Source organism: Hevea brasiliensis, unplaced genomic scaffold, assembly GCF_030052815.1.
Source record: "Hevea brasiliensis isolate MT/VB/25A 57/8 unplaced genomic scaffold, ASM3005281v1 Scaf95, whole genome shotgun sequence".
Taxonomy (NCBI): Eukaryota; Viridiplantae; Streptophyta; class Magnoliopsida; order Malpighiales; family Euphorbiaceae; genus Hevea; species Hevea brasiliensis.
The window spans coordinates 68,103-87,690 of NW_026615316.1; the positions used below are offsets into that span (position 1 = coordinate 68,103).

At 33.9% G+C, this 19,588-nt stretch overlaps 2 long non-coding RNA genes across 2 annotated transcripts; both read left to right on the top strand.

Annotated features, from left to right (window-relative positions):
* The first annotated feature begins 6,118 nt into the window (after window positions 1-6,118).
* LOC131177840 (uncharacterized) lies at window positions 6,119-7,830 on the top strand. The gene is made up of 3 exons (XR_009147107.1): window positions 6,119-7,118; window positions 7,229-7,302; window positions 7,385-7,830. It is a non-coding gene; the product is annotated as an uncharacterized LOC131177840 (long non-coding RNA).
* Window positions 7,831-11,566: 3,736 nt separating this feature from the next.
* On the top strand, window positions 11,567-12,378 carry LOC131177841 (uncharacterized). Its single transcript, XR_009147108.1, has 2 exons — window positions 11,567-11,597; window positions 11,720-12,378. It is a non-coding gene; the product is annotated as an uncharacterized LOC131177841 (long non-coding RNA).
* The last annotated feature ends 7,210 nt before the right edge of the window (window positions 12,379-19,588 follow it).

The following is a 19,588-nucleotide window of genomic DNA, read 5'->3' on the forward strand; positions in this document are numbered from 1 at the left end:
TGACATGTACTATTTCAACATTTAACTTAGATATCTATAAAATAATACAAACAATGATTGAATAAAGAATGAATTATTTAGAAAATTAAGGCATTTTATTTTTAGTTTAGTGACCTATAATTTACATTTTCGATTGTCTTTTTATGTCAGACCATGGCATGTACTATTTCAACATTCAACTTAGATATCTATAAAGTAATACAAAAAAGAATTGAATAAAGAATGAATTATTTAGCAAAAAATTTTTTGACAATTGGAGCATAATAATTGCAGCAAACTATTGAAAGAACGAATGATTTAATAACTGAAATTAAATAAAAAGATAAAACTAACATTTTTTCTACAAGAATTCAAAATCCACGAGAGCGAAGATATTAGATATGACCACTTGAGAGAGAAAACATTTGTTTGTATTGGTAAACTAGGTTTATTTTTAATGGGTATAATTGAATTTTTAATAAAAAATTAAAGACACAATAGGAAAATAAAAAATAAAATAATTTTCATCTCTCACCTCCCCCTGCTTACACCCCAATTTGGGGTGTGAGAAAAATTAGGATTTGAGGAGTAAGGGAGGGTAAGCCTTACCCTTACTTACCCTTGTAAAGGTTCACAAGAGAAATAATAAACCAGAGCAATTGGATTTCAAAGTGATCCCTTATTAGTGCAATAGTTAGGCATTATATAGCCTTCACATAAAACAGAATCATCGTAAAATATGCTAAAGATTACAGCAGAAATAGAAATAAAAAAAAAACTTTCCTAACTTCTAGCAGCAGTAAATATCTCCTGTAGAATAGGTCTTTATTGACTGAATCAAACTACTAACAATCCCTCCCTTGAACTTATTCCTTCTGTAAAAGAATTAGTTCAAAACTGAATAAGTCCCAGTCCTTGCCGTAACTTCTGGAAAGCATCTAACTTGAGCGGTTTAGTCATTAAGTCTGCTAGCTGATCTTTGGTACCACAGAATTGTAAATCAACAATGCATTCTTTGACTAAATCTCTAAGAAAATGGAATCTTACTCTTATATGCTTGGAGCGCCCATGTAGGACAGGATGTTTCGATAATTTAATTGTCGAAACATTATCACACATTAAGATTGTAGCCTCTTCTTGTGACTGGCCAATGTCTTCTAGTACTCTTCTCATCCATATCGCCTGACAAGCACAAGCAGCAGCTGCTACAAACTCAGCCTCTGTGGTTGACAAGGTAACAATAGGTTGCTTGCGTGAAGACCATGCCACAGCACCTCCACTCAATAAAAACACATATCTAGAGGTACTTTTGCTATCAACCATGTCACCGGCATAATCAGTCTCAGAATCCCATGAAGCAATTTTCTCCACCCTCCCGTAAAATACTCCATAATCTATTGTGCCCTTTAGATATCTTAGCACTCGCTTTATGACAAAGAAATGGAGCTTTGTGGGATTGGCCATAAAACGACTTATGAGACTTACAACAAACATAAGATCAGTCGAGTAATCGTGAGATACATCGACTACCCACCATCTGCTTAAACCGGTTGCATCCGCTTTTTCTCCTCCTTCATCCTCTAATTTGTTGCCCAGAACAATCGAATTGCTCACGGGATTATGGTTTTCCATTCCAAACCGTTGTAGGACCTCGCCAAAGATATTTCCTCCGACAAATAAATATACCATCATCTTTTGGATAATTTCGATGCCAAGGAAAACTTCATCGGTCCCAAATCATCATGTCGAATTCTTTCTCCATGGAGCATTTAAATTTCGCAAGTAGCTCTTCATCATCACCGTATATAACAAGTCATCCACATAAATACTCACGATCAAAATTTTCTTTCCTCCTTTTGACAAACAGAGTTTGTTCGTTAGAACTGCTTGTGAAGCCTTCTTCGTAAAAATAAGCTTCTATACGGCTAAACCGTGCTCGTGCCTATTTTAACCCATAGAGAGCCTTTCTTAATTTGTACACCATTTGCTCACACCCTTCTTTTTCGTAACCTTTTGGCTGTTCAACATAAACGTTTTCTTCCAATTCTCCATGCAAGAACGCCGATTTAACATCCAACTGGTGTAATTTCCATCCCTTTTGAGCTGCCAAAGCTATAATCATTCGAACTGTATCCATTCTAGCCACTGGTGCGAATACTTCAGTATAATCTATTCCGTATTGCTGGGTGTACCCTTTTATGACAAGTCTTGCTTTGTATTTGTCGACCTCACCATGCTCATTCAATTTTGTTTTATAAATCCATTTCACACCGACCTTCTTTGCTTCAGTTGGTAACTCCATCAGACACCAACTGTTGTTTTTCTCAATGGATCTTATTTCTTCATCCATGGCTAATCTCCATTTTCTCTCCTTCACTGCTTTTTTATAGCTCGTTGGATCTGAAATTACAAGATAGGCCATCATATTTGCTTCATCTTCTTCAGATAGACCTTCACCTGAAACAAAATCAGTTAGTCGTTCAGGGGGACGTCGGGTTCTGCCCTCCCTTGCTGCAAGATTTCTTTCGACATCTGGAGTGACTTCCAGAGGTGGATGAACATCAGGTTCTGGTTCAACAATATTCTCTTCTCCGCTTGCAATTTGACTGATGTTATCACCCCACTCCAATTCAAATTCCTGTTCTTCTTGTTGATTTTTGCTCCAATCCCATGGCTGATTTTCGTCAAAAATCACATCTCGACTAAGAACAATTCTCTTGTTAATAGGATCAAACATTCTGTATCCTTTGGATTTATTGCTGAATCCAAAGAATACGCAGCTCACACTCTTGTCTTCAAGCTTTGTTCGCTTTGAATCTAGTATGTGAACATATCCAACGCACCCAAAAACTCTGAAATAATCCACAGTAGGCTTTTCACCGCTCCACGCTTCTTCTGGAGTCCTATCTTTAACAGCCAAGGTAGGCGATCTGTTCAAGATATGAAATGTCCACCGCATGACTTCGAGCCAATAAACTTTGGGTAGGTTCTTTCCGCCAACATCGCTCTCACTAGGTTCATTATCGTCCGATTCTTGCGCCGCCTACTCCATTTTGTTGTGGAGTATAAGTGGTCGCTTGTCGCTTCTCTCCTTGTTGCTTATGAGTCATTGAACTCACTGAGTTGAATTCCCCTCCTCTGTCTGTTCTCAAACACTTAATCGGCAAACCAGTTTCCTTTTCCACAAGTACTTTAAAGCATTTAAAATGGTAGAAGGTTTCTGACTTTTCAACAAGAAAATAACACCAGGCTTTCCTTGAAAAATCATCTATAAAGCATAAAAGGTACCTCTTGTGACTGTTTGAGGCTGGTGTGATAGGCCCACAAAGATCAGCATGAATCAGCTCTAATTGCTCAGTAGCTCTCCAGTTGCTTTTCTTAGGGATTTGAGTTCGATGCTGTTTGCCCTTCATACAAGCCTCACACGTAGAATCTGGTTCTGTAATTTGAGGCAAACCAATTACCATTTCTTTGCTGTTCAACGTGCGTAGTCCTTTATAACTAAGATGTCCATAACGGTGATGCCACAGAATTGACTCATCTGGACTACCTACTTGTAGACACTTCTCATTTTCTGCAGCAGCAGGTGATTCTCCAAGCAAAATGAACATCCGGTTTGCACTCATCACTGATTCAGCCATCTTTCCCTTCAATGGATGATAGAGACTGCACACTCCATCTTTGAATAAGACTGCTACACCTTTCTCTTGCAGCTGCCCAACACTAAGCAGATTGTTTCTTAGCTCTGGAACACAATATACATCACTTACAGTATAGCGCACCCTTTCGCACTCAACTTTACTTCTCCTTTTCCAATAACCTTCATTCTTGCGTTGTTTCCAAGCTTGACTGAATGGGTGAAACTGGTGTCTAAGCTTGAAAACATTTCCTGGTTACCACACATGTGGTTAGAGCACCCAGAATCCACAAACCAGGCGTCACTTCTGTTTGTCTCATGAAGCTCAACATACGCCATCAGCAATAACTCATCCTCTTCTTCTAATTCGGCATAGTTAGCTTCTTTGTTTGATTTAGGAATTTCATATTGAAAATGTCCTAAATCATGACACTTGTAGCATTCAACAGTGGCTTTGTTGAATACAGCTCTTCCTCTGCCACGACCCCTTCCTCTGCCAGAGCCCCTTCCTCTGCTAGCAGATGAACGTCCTTCAATCTTGAGTACCTGATCTTCATCATCCTTGCGAGCTCGTTTAAACTTCTGTTCATGAACGACTAAGGTACTCTGTAGCTCATCAACTGTCATGGTTTCGGTGTCTTTGGATTCTTCAATTGACACGCAGACATACGTGAATTTTCCTGTGAGGGTACGCAAAATTTTCTCAACAATTTTGGTATCCGTCATCTCTTCTCCAATACTCATCATATTGTTTGCTATCACATTACCCTTGCAAAATATTCATCGATAGACTCCTCCCTCTTCATTTCAAGCACTTCAAATTCCCTTTTTAATGCGTTAAGAAGAGATTTCTTCACTTTCGAATTTCCTCCAAACTTCTTCTTCATTGAATCCCAGACTATTTTCGCTGTGCGGCGGTCCAGGATCTGTTCAAAAACAATTCTGTCGATAGCTTGAAATAGATAGTGCTTTACTTGATGATCCTTGGTTCTAGCATCTTCAAGTTGGGTCCATTGGCTTCACAACATTTCTCCCTTTGGTTCTTCAAAACCATTTTCTATTAAACTCCACAGACCTTTAGCTCTAAGAAGATTCTCCATCAGCTCACTCCAATGGTCATAGTGACCATCAAAGTGTGGAATTTTTGTTAATGTCTTATCGTCACTCATCTTGCTGTGTTTGATCACTCAAAGATTTGTTATTTCCTCAGGGCCAGTGGGGCTCTGATACCAATTGTAAAGGTTCACAAGAGAAATAATAAACCAGAGCAATTGGATTTCAAAGTGATCCCTTATTAGTGCAATAGTTAGGCATTATATAGCCTTCACATAAAACAGAATCATCGTAAAATATGCTAAAGATTACAGCAGAAATAGAAGTAAAAAAAAAACTTTCCTAACTTCTAGCAGCAGTAAATATCTCCTGTAGAATAGGTCTTTATTGACTGAATCAAACTACTAACAACCCTTACTCTTCATTTGCTCACCCCTTTCCAAACAGGGTTATAATAATTACTTATCCCTCCTTGCCTTTATTTACCCTTCCCTCACCCCATCCAAACAGAGCCTAAGGGACAACCAAACCAAATCTAAAAGATCTTTTAAAGTTTCTATAATTTGTGATAGAGTTGTGAGACACTCGGGAAACACACTGGGTTAGGGTTTGAGAGTTCTGATTGATTGTATCTTGCTCTTTTCATCATAGTGGAACTTTTTCTCTTGTCTTGCCCATGGACGTAGACCTTACGGTTGAACCACGTTAAATCCTATGTTATTCTTCTTCTCTTTTCAATACTGTGTGATTGTGCGATTTGTGTGTGTGCCTTAGATTTGCGTACTTGTTATAACAAATCAAAATCATTAAAATTCATAAACTGAACCAAATTGATTGAATTTCAAAACCAAACGGATTGAACATAATTAATTCAGTTCAGTTCGATTTTTCGGTTCATACTGAAAACTGCTCACCACTGCTTTCACTTTCCACTTATCCTGGCTCATCAAGTAAGAGGAATCTCAGGGTTACAGTTGTTTACGTCCCTAATAAATTGGGAACCCTACATCCTAGGATTTCAAATTTTCTATCTAAGAGGAACATCATTTATCTTCCTCATTTCCGAAACATGTTCAAATTGGTGCCCCTCCCAAAGGGACTTCATTATGTTCCCACTCTGCTCCAACTCCTAATCGAAAGTTTCCTAATTGATATCTTTACAGGAGTGGATGGGCAACCTCATCGCATTGGAATATTTAGAGATAGTTAACTGTCCTCAACTGCCGAAAGATGCAAAGAAGAACATGGACGTGGATTGGCCCAAGATTGCCGACATTCCAAATATCTTAATTGATGGAAGATGGATTCGCATTCACCAAATGGCAATTACGAAAACCAATTAGAAGAATCCATCAGACCTATCTTCAAGTATTTCCTTTCCTCCAATCTTATCTTATCTGTATTTGAGAACCCAAGCTAGTTTTTCAATTTAAAATTCTTGGACTTAGTTTCTTATTTTGTATTGCTGTTTCAGGTTGACATCTTGCAATACTATTATATCACTTAAAAAGAGTTGTGAATTGATGTTTAAGGTGAGAATTAGTTTATTCTCTTTCATGACTGGGGCAAGAGTTAAAATTTGTTCTTATTGTTACCAATTTTTTGTCCCTTTCTCATTGTCCTAGAATGTTTTGCTTTAAGCTTCTAAACTCTAGGATGGGAATTCATTGTGATGAAGGCCGTTGTCATCTACTCAACTTCTCTTTCACATTCATCATTCCTTTGCAGGTTAAATAAACAGCATTTCTTCATTGTTTGGTATTTATTCAGATTTTTGTACTGCTAAATGCAGAGGTTGAAAGACCACTTGTTCTGAAAACAAAGTGAGATTCAACAGCATATTTCTTCCAGACAAGAAACATAAAAAACCCATAGTTTTACTTTCATTTAATTTGGATTTTCAGGAAAAATGGAGCATCCAGAAGTTCCTCCAAAATATGTAAAGCATTTGTCCCAAATTGAAGCCTTATTTATCTTAAACCTTATTTTCTATCCAAGAGTAAATTTCTGCATGCATATGTTCTTGATGAGTGGGATATGAATTCTGAATCATTTTGACTGGACTTCACTTTATCCGAACACTGGTTCATCAAGTATGAGGAATCATAGGGATGCTGTTGAAATTCTAAAATAGGAAAGTGGAGAGCATATGCAAAGGGTTGCTGAATTAATGCATTGGCGGGTCATGCTACTATCCATCTTATTCTTTTTGTTATGTAATTCTGCCTTCATTTTCTTTTCGTGGATAAAGGATTAATTTTGATTCAATGTGCAGAAGTTATTAGAACAAACATTAAAAACCAAAACAATGTCATGGCAGCAATTACTTGATTGGCTTGACAGAATTCGCATTCGCAGAACCACAATTAATGGGTTGGGCCTTCCACACAAGAATTTCCACGCATTGGATTACAACTTTGGAGTCTGCTGCCAGAAGATTCATAAAAAGGTATGTCTCCTTCTCGAAAAAACATTTAAAAGATCTAGAGTGAAACTTTTAACTCAGATTATGTGTGCAGTGGTTGGAAGTGAAACTTCTAACTCAGATTATTTGTGCAGTGGTTGGACAGTAAAAACATAGTGTAAGCACTCTACTTCAATTCTGTGTTCAAAAACAAGCAATGCAATGAATAGTAAGCACTCGTATATGAAATTCTCCTAATTATTGCTTGCAATGTAAATTTGTCACTTAATAATAGTTCTGGCTTGAAACAGATGCCAAAATATCATCAATGTCAAAACCCTCCATGCAGCAGTCATCTTCACAACTTCACTGGCGGCAAAGATGACAGAGATGCACTAGCCTGTGCAGGTTGTGTCCTCAGCATCCCGGAGTAAAGCTTACAGGGATAAGATTCCTGCTTGATGACTATTCAGAGAACATCTCTGAAAAGCTGGCAGTTATAAAATAAATCTTGTTGAGCTGGAAGCAGAAATGAAACATGTTGTATTAGAGTGGTTCTCTGCTGCTATAATTTCCCAAGTTGTGTGTACCATTTTTGGTGGTTTTGGACTTCACAAATGCAACATGTTGGTCTTGTAACTGTCCCAGATTTTTTCACTTAACACATAAGCCATAGGTTGGGTGTTCCATGGGGTTGATCTGTTGATCAAGGTCTTAGTTTGGCTTACTTTGTTAAGTTTTTCCTGAATTTCTCTAATAAAACCTGACTTATCCAAAAAAGAAATGAACCTGGACGATGAGAGTTTTGCTCACTTCTTTGAAAAACATGTTTCAGGGTTTAGTTTCTCAGTCAAGACCTCTGTTTTGATCATCCAACATGCAATACACAGAGCTGTGAATACCGCATTTTTGTTTATAATTTCTCTGATATTAAATAGTTTGCTTAATATGGTATTCAATTGTTCATTCAGTGCAAATAACAGAAAATTTTCGCCTTTTCCAGGGAAATCAGTTTTTGTATAAATTACAGGAACTAGCAGTACTTGAAACATCCAAAATCTGAATGGCTGGCCTTCGTAAAATCAGAACAAGCAATTGTAATTCTGTCAAATCTTTCTGCTGTGCCGATAGGGATGAATTTGACCAAACTTGATAGAAAATCACCGACTTAAAATGAACTTCATCTACCAGTCAAACAAGTGACGCATGAAATATTATTTATTTTACACAATATATACAAACATTACTATTTATTTATAAATGTGTTCGTCCACTTATTTCAAATGAAGACAATCTTGAAGAGCAACAATTTCTTGCTGCAGTAGGGAGCTAAAGACAATGAAGCTGAAAGGTCAATGTAATATTTGCCTTGCTTTCCATCCAACAGCCAAAATCAAATGCTAAGGAAGCCCTTCTACTTCAAGCTTTCAATAGTGTCCTTCAAACTCACCTCCAAAGGAATGAAGTCAATACCCAAAGTTTTCGCTTTTTCCTTTGATATCCCATACTTTGTTAAGTAATTCAATCCAGGGCCACTCCTGCCATGGACAAACAAAATAAGACCCTTAACTGTCGGAATCGGCAGACGTTTATGATAAGTCATTAAGGGTTCATATCCATTTTATAATGAACTTCAGATCATATTCCATGATCCTTACTGAAGTCTCATAATTATAAAACTTGTTCATCAATATAGCTAGTCCAACATAAGCATTATTCAATAGATTGCAAAAAAATAAAAAAACAATACTTTTCTGGAAGTTGCAATGTAGGATAATGTTGATGCACAATCTTCCAGAACCTCAGAGAAGTGAAGGTCTCTCTCAATTAAACAATATCTGCCACTAAGCTGAAGGAATCTCCAAAGCTTGAATATGTGCATATGCAACATCTCTTACATCAACATATCTATAATATGCATCAGGATACTTGAGCTCCTGCAATTAAAGAAAAAAAAAAAATCGATCGATTGCTTCCCAAGAAATCATGTAAAATTGTGTGGTTAAATTAAGGCAAAACTTTCAAGCTATTTGGTAATCATATGGACATGTCATCATATAAGAGTCCAGAAATTTGTCAAGGTGAAGCCAACATTAAATACTTGAAATTTACATGGAAGATAGCTTATATGTATCATAAATAGTTGCTGGAGCATACCATTTATGAGGTTCAAAAACATCTCCACAGAATGATTAATAGTTGGCTGCAAAAGAGGACCGACGACAAACACGGGATTTATTGTAACCAAGTCCATCCTGTTGTCTTCTGCAAATTCCCAAGCAGCCTGCTCGGCTAATGTTTTTCCAAGTTGATGCCAAAGCTGGAGAAGCAAAAGGCCAAATTATCTCATAAACAAAATACTTATGGAGTTATTATACAGTGGGATCATGATTCCGTGCAAATATATGACATGAGAAATCAATCATGAAAAGGACAATTAAATATAAATTATTTTAAAAAAATTATTTTTAATATATAAATAAAATTGAATTTTATGAAATTTATTATAATTTCATTATTATTTATTTGAATTAATTTAATAAAATATGTTTATTTTTGTTTTAATTAAAATTATTATTTAGAGAATATAAACATATAAATAATATTGATATTTAGAAATCAAATAATAATTTATCTTTTAATATATCAGAATTAAAATTTCATTTTCCACTTGACATTTTTCAGGTATTATATATTATAATATTTATATGTATTTATATATGCATGTATAAGTTATTTTTTATATTTTAATAAAATTATTAATATTTTCAAAATAACTTTATTGTTTGAAAGAAAGAAGTTTTTTTTAAATAACTTAATTTTTTTTAATTAAGAAAGTATTTTTCATTGATTCATTGCTTAAGTATCTCAAATAAAAAAACTTTTTCTAATAAACAAATTTCAAATAATAAAAAATTTAAATTTTATCTCATATAAAATTATATAGTTAAAAAAAGTTATTTGCATGTTATTTTTATAAAAAGATAGATCAAGGTGGATTTATTTTTTATTTTATTTTATTTTTTTGAGTGAAGGGAATAGAAAAATGAGAATTCAAACTTACGCTTATTAAATGAGTGATATGTTTTCAACTATTAATCAATGCTAAGTTTTATATTTTATTCATTAATTATATGTTGAGATAATAAAAAATTATTTTTATATATGTTTTTTTAAATTTAATTTGAATAATTTACTTTTAATTAAATTAAACATGTAAATTTAATATGATGACAAATGATGATGTTTGATGCCATTTAAAAGAATGAAAAAAAGATTATAATATAGATATATTTAAATATTAAAGACCATAGAATTAAAGATATAAACCATTAATCAAATGTGTATTTTTTAAAAAAAAAATGGGAAGCTTTTTTATTTTCATAAAAAATAATAATGCAAAATCCTTATTTGACAAATAATTTTACTTTAATAAAATTTTCAATTTAGTCCCTATATTTATTGGGGAAGTTTAATTTAGCCAATTTTCAACTTTTTATCCAAATTAGTACAAAAGTTTCAATTTAAGCTTAATTTAGTCCAAAAATTAAATTTTATTGATTAAATTTCTTGATTTCTTGATTTAAATAAAAAATTAAGAAGTTTAATATTTTAATTTTGGGATTAAATTTTTTGGTTTCTTGATTTAAGCCCAAGAAAACAAAAAATTAGAAGCTCAATTTTTTTTTATTTTTTATTTTTAGGTTAAATTGAGTTTAAATTGAAACTTTTAAGTTAAATTAGATAAAAAATTAAAATGAGCTAAATTAAACTTTTTTGGGGTGTAATTAAATTTTAAGCCATTTTAGTTATTAGATTTTTTGTGTTTGCTAAAATATACTAATTCTTTATTTTATTTAGCTATATCAAACACGAAATTGCATTCCAAATGAAATTGGATATATCCTTGAAATGGATTTCTTTGAATGGATTTCTCAGTTTATCTAATATCTGCATGTTAAGAATCACTTATTAAGTACTTGAATCTCACATATTTATGTTTGTAATAAATTAGGTTTGCCAGGGCTGTGCACAGTTCTCGGTCTCGAACAAAACCGATGAACCGTACCAAACCGAAGGTATTTAAATACTTTGGTTCGATTTTAGTTTTTCACTAAGAATTGAATAGGAATCATAACGAAACTAAATTGAAACTATACTGAACCAGAATCAAATTGAGAACCAAATTTATACATATATTTTTTTTTTATTTTTCTTCGATGTATTATATATTTTTAATATATATATATATATATATATATATATATATATATATAATTACGAACTAAATATAACCTATTATTATATTTTATTTCTCTATATTTTTTTAATAATTTTAATAATAAATACATTAAATTACCTAATTCTTAATTATAAATATACTTTTATACCATATATATGTTAATTCATATTTATATTTATATTTTATAATGAAATATTACATAATTAATAAATAATTAAAATGTATATTATATGATATACTATTATATTATTGATGCATGCATTTTATATCATCATTTAGGAGTAATTTTTGCACATAATTTACCCTTATTCATAGCTATTATTTTAGATATTAGTATATATTTAGTCAATTTTACAATTTTCACATTTCTTAGTTTAATTTTTGGAATTTATTTGTTTTGTAGGTTAAATCTGGAGAAATTTGATGTATTTTGATCAGAGTAGCCATTTGGAGGAGATTAAAATCGAATTGCAAAAAAAAATTTTGAAGTTGAGAAAAAAAAATGGCCGAGAGCGACACAACCCGCGACACAACTGACTCGGCTTATGTCGTTTTTACTGGAAAATTTTTTGACGTGGCATTTCCGTTACTCCAGCCTTTTTACCTCACTTTTTCTAGATCCTTCCCCCTTTTACCCATTCTAGAACAATCCCTTAGCCTATATAAAGACCCATTTTATCACTTTCTTGGGATATAGAGAGCATAGAGAGCATAGAGAGCAAGGGAGGCATTTTTAGAAAGATAGAAAGAGAGCAAGGGAGGCATTTTTAGAAAGATAGAAAGAGGGAAAGGGAGGAGCATCTTCTGCATCTTCTTCCAGCAGCAGCAAGGATCAAGTTTCTGCACTTTTCTGCAGAGATCCTGCTGCAAATTTGCTGGGTTTTTCTACCCCTTTTAGCTTACATTTCCATTATTTCTTCATTTCTTCATTTGGGTTTGTCTTTAAACAATGATTTGTGAGTAGTTGATTGAGATTCTAGAGATGGGTTTGTAAATATTGATTTGTTTTGTGGTTTTGAACTGATTTAGCCATTTAAATGAAGATTGTTATATTTTGATTTATTGCTTGTGTGCTTATTTCCTTGCTTGATGAATGGGCCCTCATTAAGTTAAGTTTTAATCCTTAATAGATGGACTGAAAAGTGAATATTGGGGATGGATAATCTTGCAATAAACTTTATTTTCTTGGTGTTAGAAATAAGCTAAGAAGATTAAGGGGAACTTTCCAAAAATCAATTAGAGCATTAATTGGGTTTTTGTTAGATTTGAAATACCGTGTGAAAACAGGGTTTGATTTAATGAAAACCAATTTTGAGATGCTTGAAAAAGGTTTCAAAAATTTAAGAATTGATTTCCCTCAAAATTGCAATTCTCATGTGTTTGGCTAAATTAGGGAAAAACCACATGCAAACAATATTGAAAATCCAATCTCTAGAATCAATTTATTTTTCATTGAAATTAGATATAAATCCTCCAAACCTCATAAATAGCAATTTAAATTTAAATCCAATTTAAATCCAATTTCTATAATCACTTTATTTTTATTTTTATTGAATTTAGATTTAATTTCTCTCAATTTCATAAATAGATATTTCAAATTAATTTTTTGGGTAATCTAGTTTAATTAATTTTAGTTAATTGATTGATCTAGTTTTAATTCCTCAAATACCAATTTTAATTCCAAATTTCATTTTACATCTTTAATTTTTGTCTTAATTTTAATTTTTAGATTTTATTTTTAATATCTTTTAATTTTTGTCATTCTAATTTGCTTATACTTTTATTTCCAATTTAAGCACAATTCCCTGTGGATCGATATCAATTTTTAAAACTATACTCATCGTGACCCGCACTTGCGACACCGTATCAAGTTTTTGGCGCTGTCGGAATTGTTTGTTTTAAGTTGGATTTTAATTGTTTTAAGCTAATTAGAATTTTTATTTTCTTTTATTTTCACTATTGTTCCTTGTGTTTTTCGGTACTTTTCTTGTTTATGAGACGATCGAAAAGCACAAGTGATATCAATTGTTGTTCAACCTAAATTGAAAAATTCATCGAGCCAACAAAAAGGAGTACAAGAGAAGAAAAGAAGCAGAAAAAGAAGAACAACAAATATTTGAGCAAGAGGAGACAATAGAAAATATGGAGAATCAAAATAGAGCTATTGATGGAAACAATGGAGCAAATGAGCAAAGCGGGCAAAATCGTGGTTAATCAAAATGATCCTCAAAGAAGATCCATGTTAGACTATGCTTTTCCTAGATGTACTGATGTGAGAGATATGCACCTATTATTGGAGCTAATCAATTTGAATTAAAATCGTCTTATTCAAATGGTTCAGAATTCACAATTTGGAGGTAGCCCACTTGAAAATCCTCATTCTCATTTGAAGAACTTTTTGATGATATGTGGTACACAAAGACAACCTGGAGTTTCTGATGAAGTTATTCGGCTCACATTATTTCCATTTTCTCTTCTGGATTCAGATTGGAGTGGTATGACTCACTCCCAAGCTATTATAGCTACTTGGGAGCAGCTATCTCAAGCTTTTCTATCTCAATTTTTCCCACAGGAAAACTACTCATTAGAGGAATTTGAGGGTATCTTTTAAACCAACCCAAGATGAAACTTTGTAAGAAACTAGGATGATATATAAGGAGCAAGAAAGGCAATATCCTCATCATCAAATACCCAAATGGATGATTGTTGAATTTCTACACTGAGTTACTCCACCATAAGAAACACAATTGATTCACAAGGTGAGGAGATTTCATGAGAATGACAAGTGAAGAATGCTATGATCTATTAGAGAAGATTGCTCATAATACCCATTTATGGGGAAATCCTAGAGCACTTGAGCCAAAGAAAGTCGATCTATGAACTTGACTCAGTTAGCTACATGAATGCAAGATTTGATCAGTTGACTCAGTTTCTTAGTGATTTTTGCACAAAGGCAACAACCTCAACTCCTACAACTATGCAACAAGTTGCCTTCACAAATGGAACTCAAAGTTGTGGAGTTAATTATTCTTCTTATGGTGATGATTATTTGCAAGAGCAAGCTGCTTATGCAGGAGGTTATCAACAAAAACCTATGGGAAATTCTTATACTAATATGAACAACTCAACATGGAGACCACAAGCAACTTTTGCTCAACAAGGCCAAAGCTCAAATTATGCTCATAACCAGCTTTATGCAGAAGAACAAGCCTCAATTTCAGCCTCAATTTCAGCCCACAAGGCAGCCACCACCTGGATATCAAGCAAGAGCACAACAATCCCTTCCATCCCATGAACCGAAGCCATCCTTGGAGAACATGATGGAGAAATTTTTTGCTGAACAAAGCAAGATGAATAGCAAATTGGAGGAAGAAATGCAACACATGAGACAAACCATGGATCAATTACAAGTCCACAACCGCATGTTGGAGACTCAATTGGCGCAACAAGCAAGCTCATCAGGAAGCAATTCCTATGGGAAACTACCTAGCCAACCACAAAACCCTCATGAACAATGTAAGTTGGTGACCTTGAGAAGTGGTAAGAAAGTAGGTCAAGAGAGTGAAAACAAGAGAGAAGAAAAAGAAAGCACAAAAGAAGAAAATTCTTGAGAGCAAGAAAATGAAAAAGAAGAAGAAAGCAAAAGTGAGCAAGATGAGGCAGAGAAACCATACATCCCACCTGAACCTTACAAACCCACCCTTCCCTACCCTCAAAGATTCATCAAGCACAAACTAGACAAGCAATTTGGCAAGTTCCTTGAAGTGCTAAAAAAATTGTATATCAATGTGCCATTCACTGAGGCACTATCCCAAATGCCGAAGTTATGCCAAGTTTTTGAAGGAGATTCTTTCCAACAAGAGAAGGCTAGAAGATTATGACACCATCAATTTGGGAGAGCAATGCGAGGCTATAATCCGTATAGTTACCTCCCAAACTCAAAGATCCGTGTGTTTTCCATTCCTTGTCATATTGGTGATAATCAGGTGGCAAATGCCTTATGTGACCTTGGAGCTAGTGTCACCTAATGCCTCTTTCAATATATGAAAAATTGAATATGGGAGAGTTGAAGCCCACAAACATGTATCTCTCATTGGTCGACTGCTCAATTAAGTATCCAAGGCATTCTTGAAAATGTGCCTATCAAGGTTGGAAAATTTTACATTCCTGGACTTTGTCATTTTGGATATGGAAGAAGACACAAAAGTTCCTATCTTATTGGGAAGACCCTTTTTGGCAACATTGGTGCATTAATTGATGTAAAGGGTGAGCAATTGACACTTAGAGTGGGAGATGATCAAATGATATTCAACATCAATCCAGCCATGAAAAGAAAACATGAAGAAGTTGAGTCTTGTTTATGCGGGTAGACATTATTGATGAGATTGTTCAAGAGCATTTCAGAAAAGCTATCCACAAGACCCACTTGAAAATTGCTTAGTCCATGGTGGGAGCATTGATGATGATAACATGGCTATTTTTGCAATACTTGGAAAGCTCTCCACCACATCCCAAGCCACAATTTTTCAACTTGAAGGAGTGCAAAATATGGAGATCAAACCACCATAATTAAAGGTAGAGGATGCCCCAAAGGTAGATCTTAAACCTCTTCCTTCCAACCTCGTATGCTTTTCTTGGACCCAATGAAACATATCCTGTTATAATTAATGCATGTTTGACTAATATTGAGAATGACAAATTGTTGAGAGTATTGAGAGAATATAGAAGAGTTTTGGGTTATGCAATTGATGATATAAAAGGAATTAGTCCAACAGTTTGTATGCATAGGATTTTCCTTGAGCCAAATAGTAAACCTTCCATTGAACATCAAAGAAGATTGAATCCTACAATGAAGGATGTTGTGAAAAGGAAATCCTAAAATTACTAGTCTGGAATTATTTACCCTATTTCCGATAAAGGAGTGGGTTAGTCCTGTGCATGTTGTACCAAAGAAAGGTGGGGTGACAGTTGTTAAAAATGAAAATAATGAATTGATACCCACTAGAATCAAGTACAGGTTGGAGAATGTGCATAGACTATAGGAAGTTGAACAATGCCACAAGAAAAGACCATTTTCCTCTTCCTTTTATGGATCAAATGTTAGAGAGATTAGCCAAGCATTCATTCTTTTGTTACTTAGATGGATATTCTGGTTTCTTTCAAATTCCAATACATCCTGATGACCAAGAAAAAACTACCTTTACATGTCCCTATGGCACCTTTGCATATCGAAGGATGCCATTCGGATTGTGTAATGCGCCTGGCACATTTCAAAGGTGCATGATGGCTATTTTTTCTGATTTTATTGAAGAAATTATGGAGGTCTTCATGGATGACTTTTCAGTATATGGAACTAATTTTGATTCATGCTTGACTAATTTGTCTAAAATCTTGCAGAGATGTGCTGATAATGATTTGGTGTTGAATTGGGAGAAATGCAACATTATGGTCCAAGAGGGAATCGTTATAGCGCAATTAAACTCATAAATGGGAATTGAAGTGGATAGAGCCAAAATAGAAATTATTGAAAAAATGCCCCCTCCAACCACTGTCAAAGGAGTGCGGAGTTTCCTTGGACATGCTGGGTTTTACCGGCGATTTATTCAGGATTTTTCTAAACTTGCTAAACCCTTAACAAATCTTTTGAATCATGATGTTAAATTTGATTTTAATCAAGATTGTATGGTTGCTTTTGCAGGTTAAAGACGGCATTAACAAATTTCTCCTATCATGCAACCCCATTGGACTTTGCCATTCAAATTATGTGTGATGCAAGTGAGTTTGCTATTGGAGCCGCCCTTGGCCGAAAAGATAGAAAACCTTATGCCATTTACTATGCAAGCCGAACCCTTGATGAAGCTCAAGTCAATTACGCCACAACTGAAAAGGAGTTCCTTGCGGTAGTATTTGCACTCAATAAATTTCGTTCTTATTTGGTCAACTCAAAGGTAATTGTTTTCACTGAGCATGCAAAGAATAAAGTACTTAATGATCAAGAAAGAATCAAAATATAGATTCATTAGATGGATATTATTACTTAAATAATTTGATTTGGAAATAAGAGATAAAAAGGGTGTTGAGAATGTGGTGGTGATCACCTTTCTAGGATAAAAAGCGAAAATAAAGATGATGAAATTGTGCCAATTGATGAGTTTTTCATGAATGAACAGTTGTATGTGTTGAATTCTGCACTTCCATGGTTTGCTGATATTGTGAATTTCTTGTCTTGTGGTGTCTTGCCACCTGATTTATCTTGGCAGCAAAAGAAAAGATTCTTGCATGATGTTAAATTTTATTCTTGGGAAGAACCGCTTTTGTTTAGGAGATGCAATGATGGAATAATTAGAAGATGTATACCAGAGGAAGAAATGCATGATGTTATTTACCATTGTCATTCCTCTGAATATGGTGGTCATTTTAGTGTCTCAAAAACTATTGAAAAAGTCTTGACATCAGGTTTCTATTGGCCTAAAATGTTTAAACATGTGAGAGACTTTGTAAGCAAGTGTGATAGGTGCCAAAGGGTAGGCAACATTTCCAAGAGAGATGAGATGCCCCAACAGTCCATATTAGAAGTTGAATTATTTGATGTGTGGGGAATTGATTTCATGGGGCCATTTCCATCTTCATATGGGAATAAATATATCTTGGTAGGGGTGGACTATGTATCTAAATGGGTAGAAGCTATAGCTACACCTACCAATGATGCAAAAGTTGTGGTAAAATTTCTGAAAAAATTTGTTTTGACCAGGTTTGGTGCCCCACGTGCCATAATCAGTGATGGTGGTAGCCATTTTTGCAACCACCAATTTGAAAAGTTGATGAGAAAATATGGGGTAAAGCATAGGATTGCCACACCATATCACCCTCAAACAAATGGCCAAGTAGAAATCACAAATAGAGAAATCAAGCAAATCTTGGAGAAAATCACAATAAGTCCAAAAGATTGTTCCCTTAAATGAGATTACACTCTTTGGGCATATAGAACCTCATTTAATACCCCCATATGAACTACACCTTATATGTTAGTTTTTGGGAAATCATGCCATTTGCGTAGAATTAGAACACAAAGCTTATTGGGCCATTAGAGCAATCAATTTTGATTTGCAAGTCTTTGGATATAAAAGACTTTTGCAACTTGATGAATTAGAAGAATTGAGACTTGATGCTTATGAAAATGCTAGGATCTATAAAGAAAGAACTAAAAAATGGCATGATAAGCATATCAAGAAAAAGGACTTAAAAGAAGGAGATTTGGTTCTCTTATTCAATTCAAGGTTAAAATTTTTTCCAGGAAAATTAAAATCAAGGTGGTCAGGTCCATTCAAAATTGTGAAAGTTTTACCTCATGGTGCTGTGGAAATTTTTGGTGAAAAATCTGTAATTTCAAGGTAAATGGACAAAGGTTGAGTCATTATTTAGCGTTTGAGCCAATTGAGAATATATCAACTTGCTATCTTTCTCATTCTCCATGAAATTTTGAGTAAGTATGGTCAAGCTAAAGACCTAAACTTAGCATTTTTGTGCATAACTCCCAATTTTTCTTTCATTTGTTTTAAGTTTTTTTTATATACTCCTTATTCAGAGTTTAACATTGTTCTAATTTCCTTGTGCAGATGGGATACAATGCATTGCAAGCAAATGAGCATAAAAAAAAAAAAAAAAAAAAAAAAAACATTTCATGTCTTTAATTTCATTGCTTAATTACTTCATATTTTGAACTTATTTTGCTTGTGTTGTTTTTATTTTACTTGAACCATTTACTTATTCAGTTTTTTTTTTAGTTCCTCATAAAATACATTTTTCTTTTATAATTTTTAGTACATTGCTCACTTGCTTTTATGTGCTACTTCGGATTTACACTTGATGGCTATATTTTTGAGCTTAACTTCCCTATTCCAAAATTTTGAGATTAATCGATTTAATTAATGGATTCCATTGCACGCTTTCTTTTGCAATGAGTGCAAGAATTGTCCAAATTTTATCTAATTAAATTGGTCGCACTTCAATGAGGTAACAATTCTCATCTCACTTGTGTTATCACAACACAAGTTGTGCTATCGCTTATGCAACAGTGGTAATAATTCTTTATGCACATATGATCTACCCATTTTCTGCACATTATCCCATTCCATGCACTCTTCTAACATTGAGGACAATGTTCATTCGAGTATGGGGAGAGGGTAAATTTTTGCAAAAATTATTTTTCCTTTTAATTTGCATATAGTGACACATTCATTACTACGTATATACACTTGCATATAGCCTCATA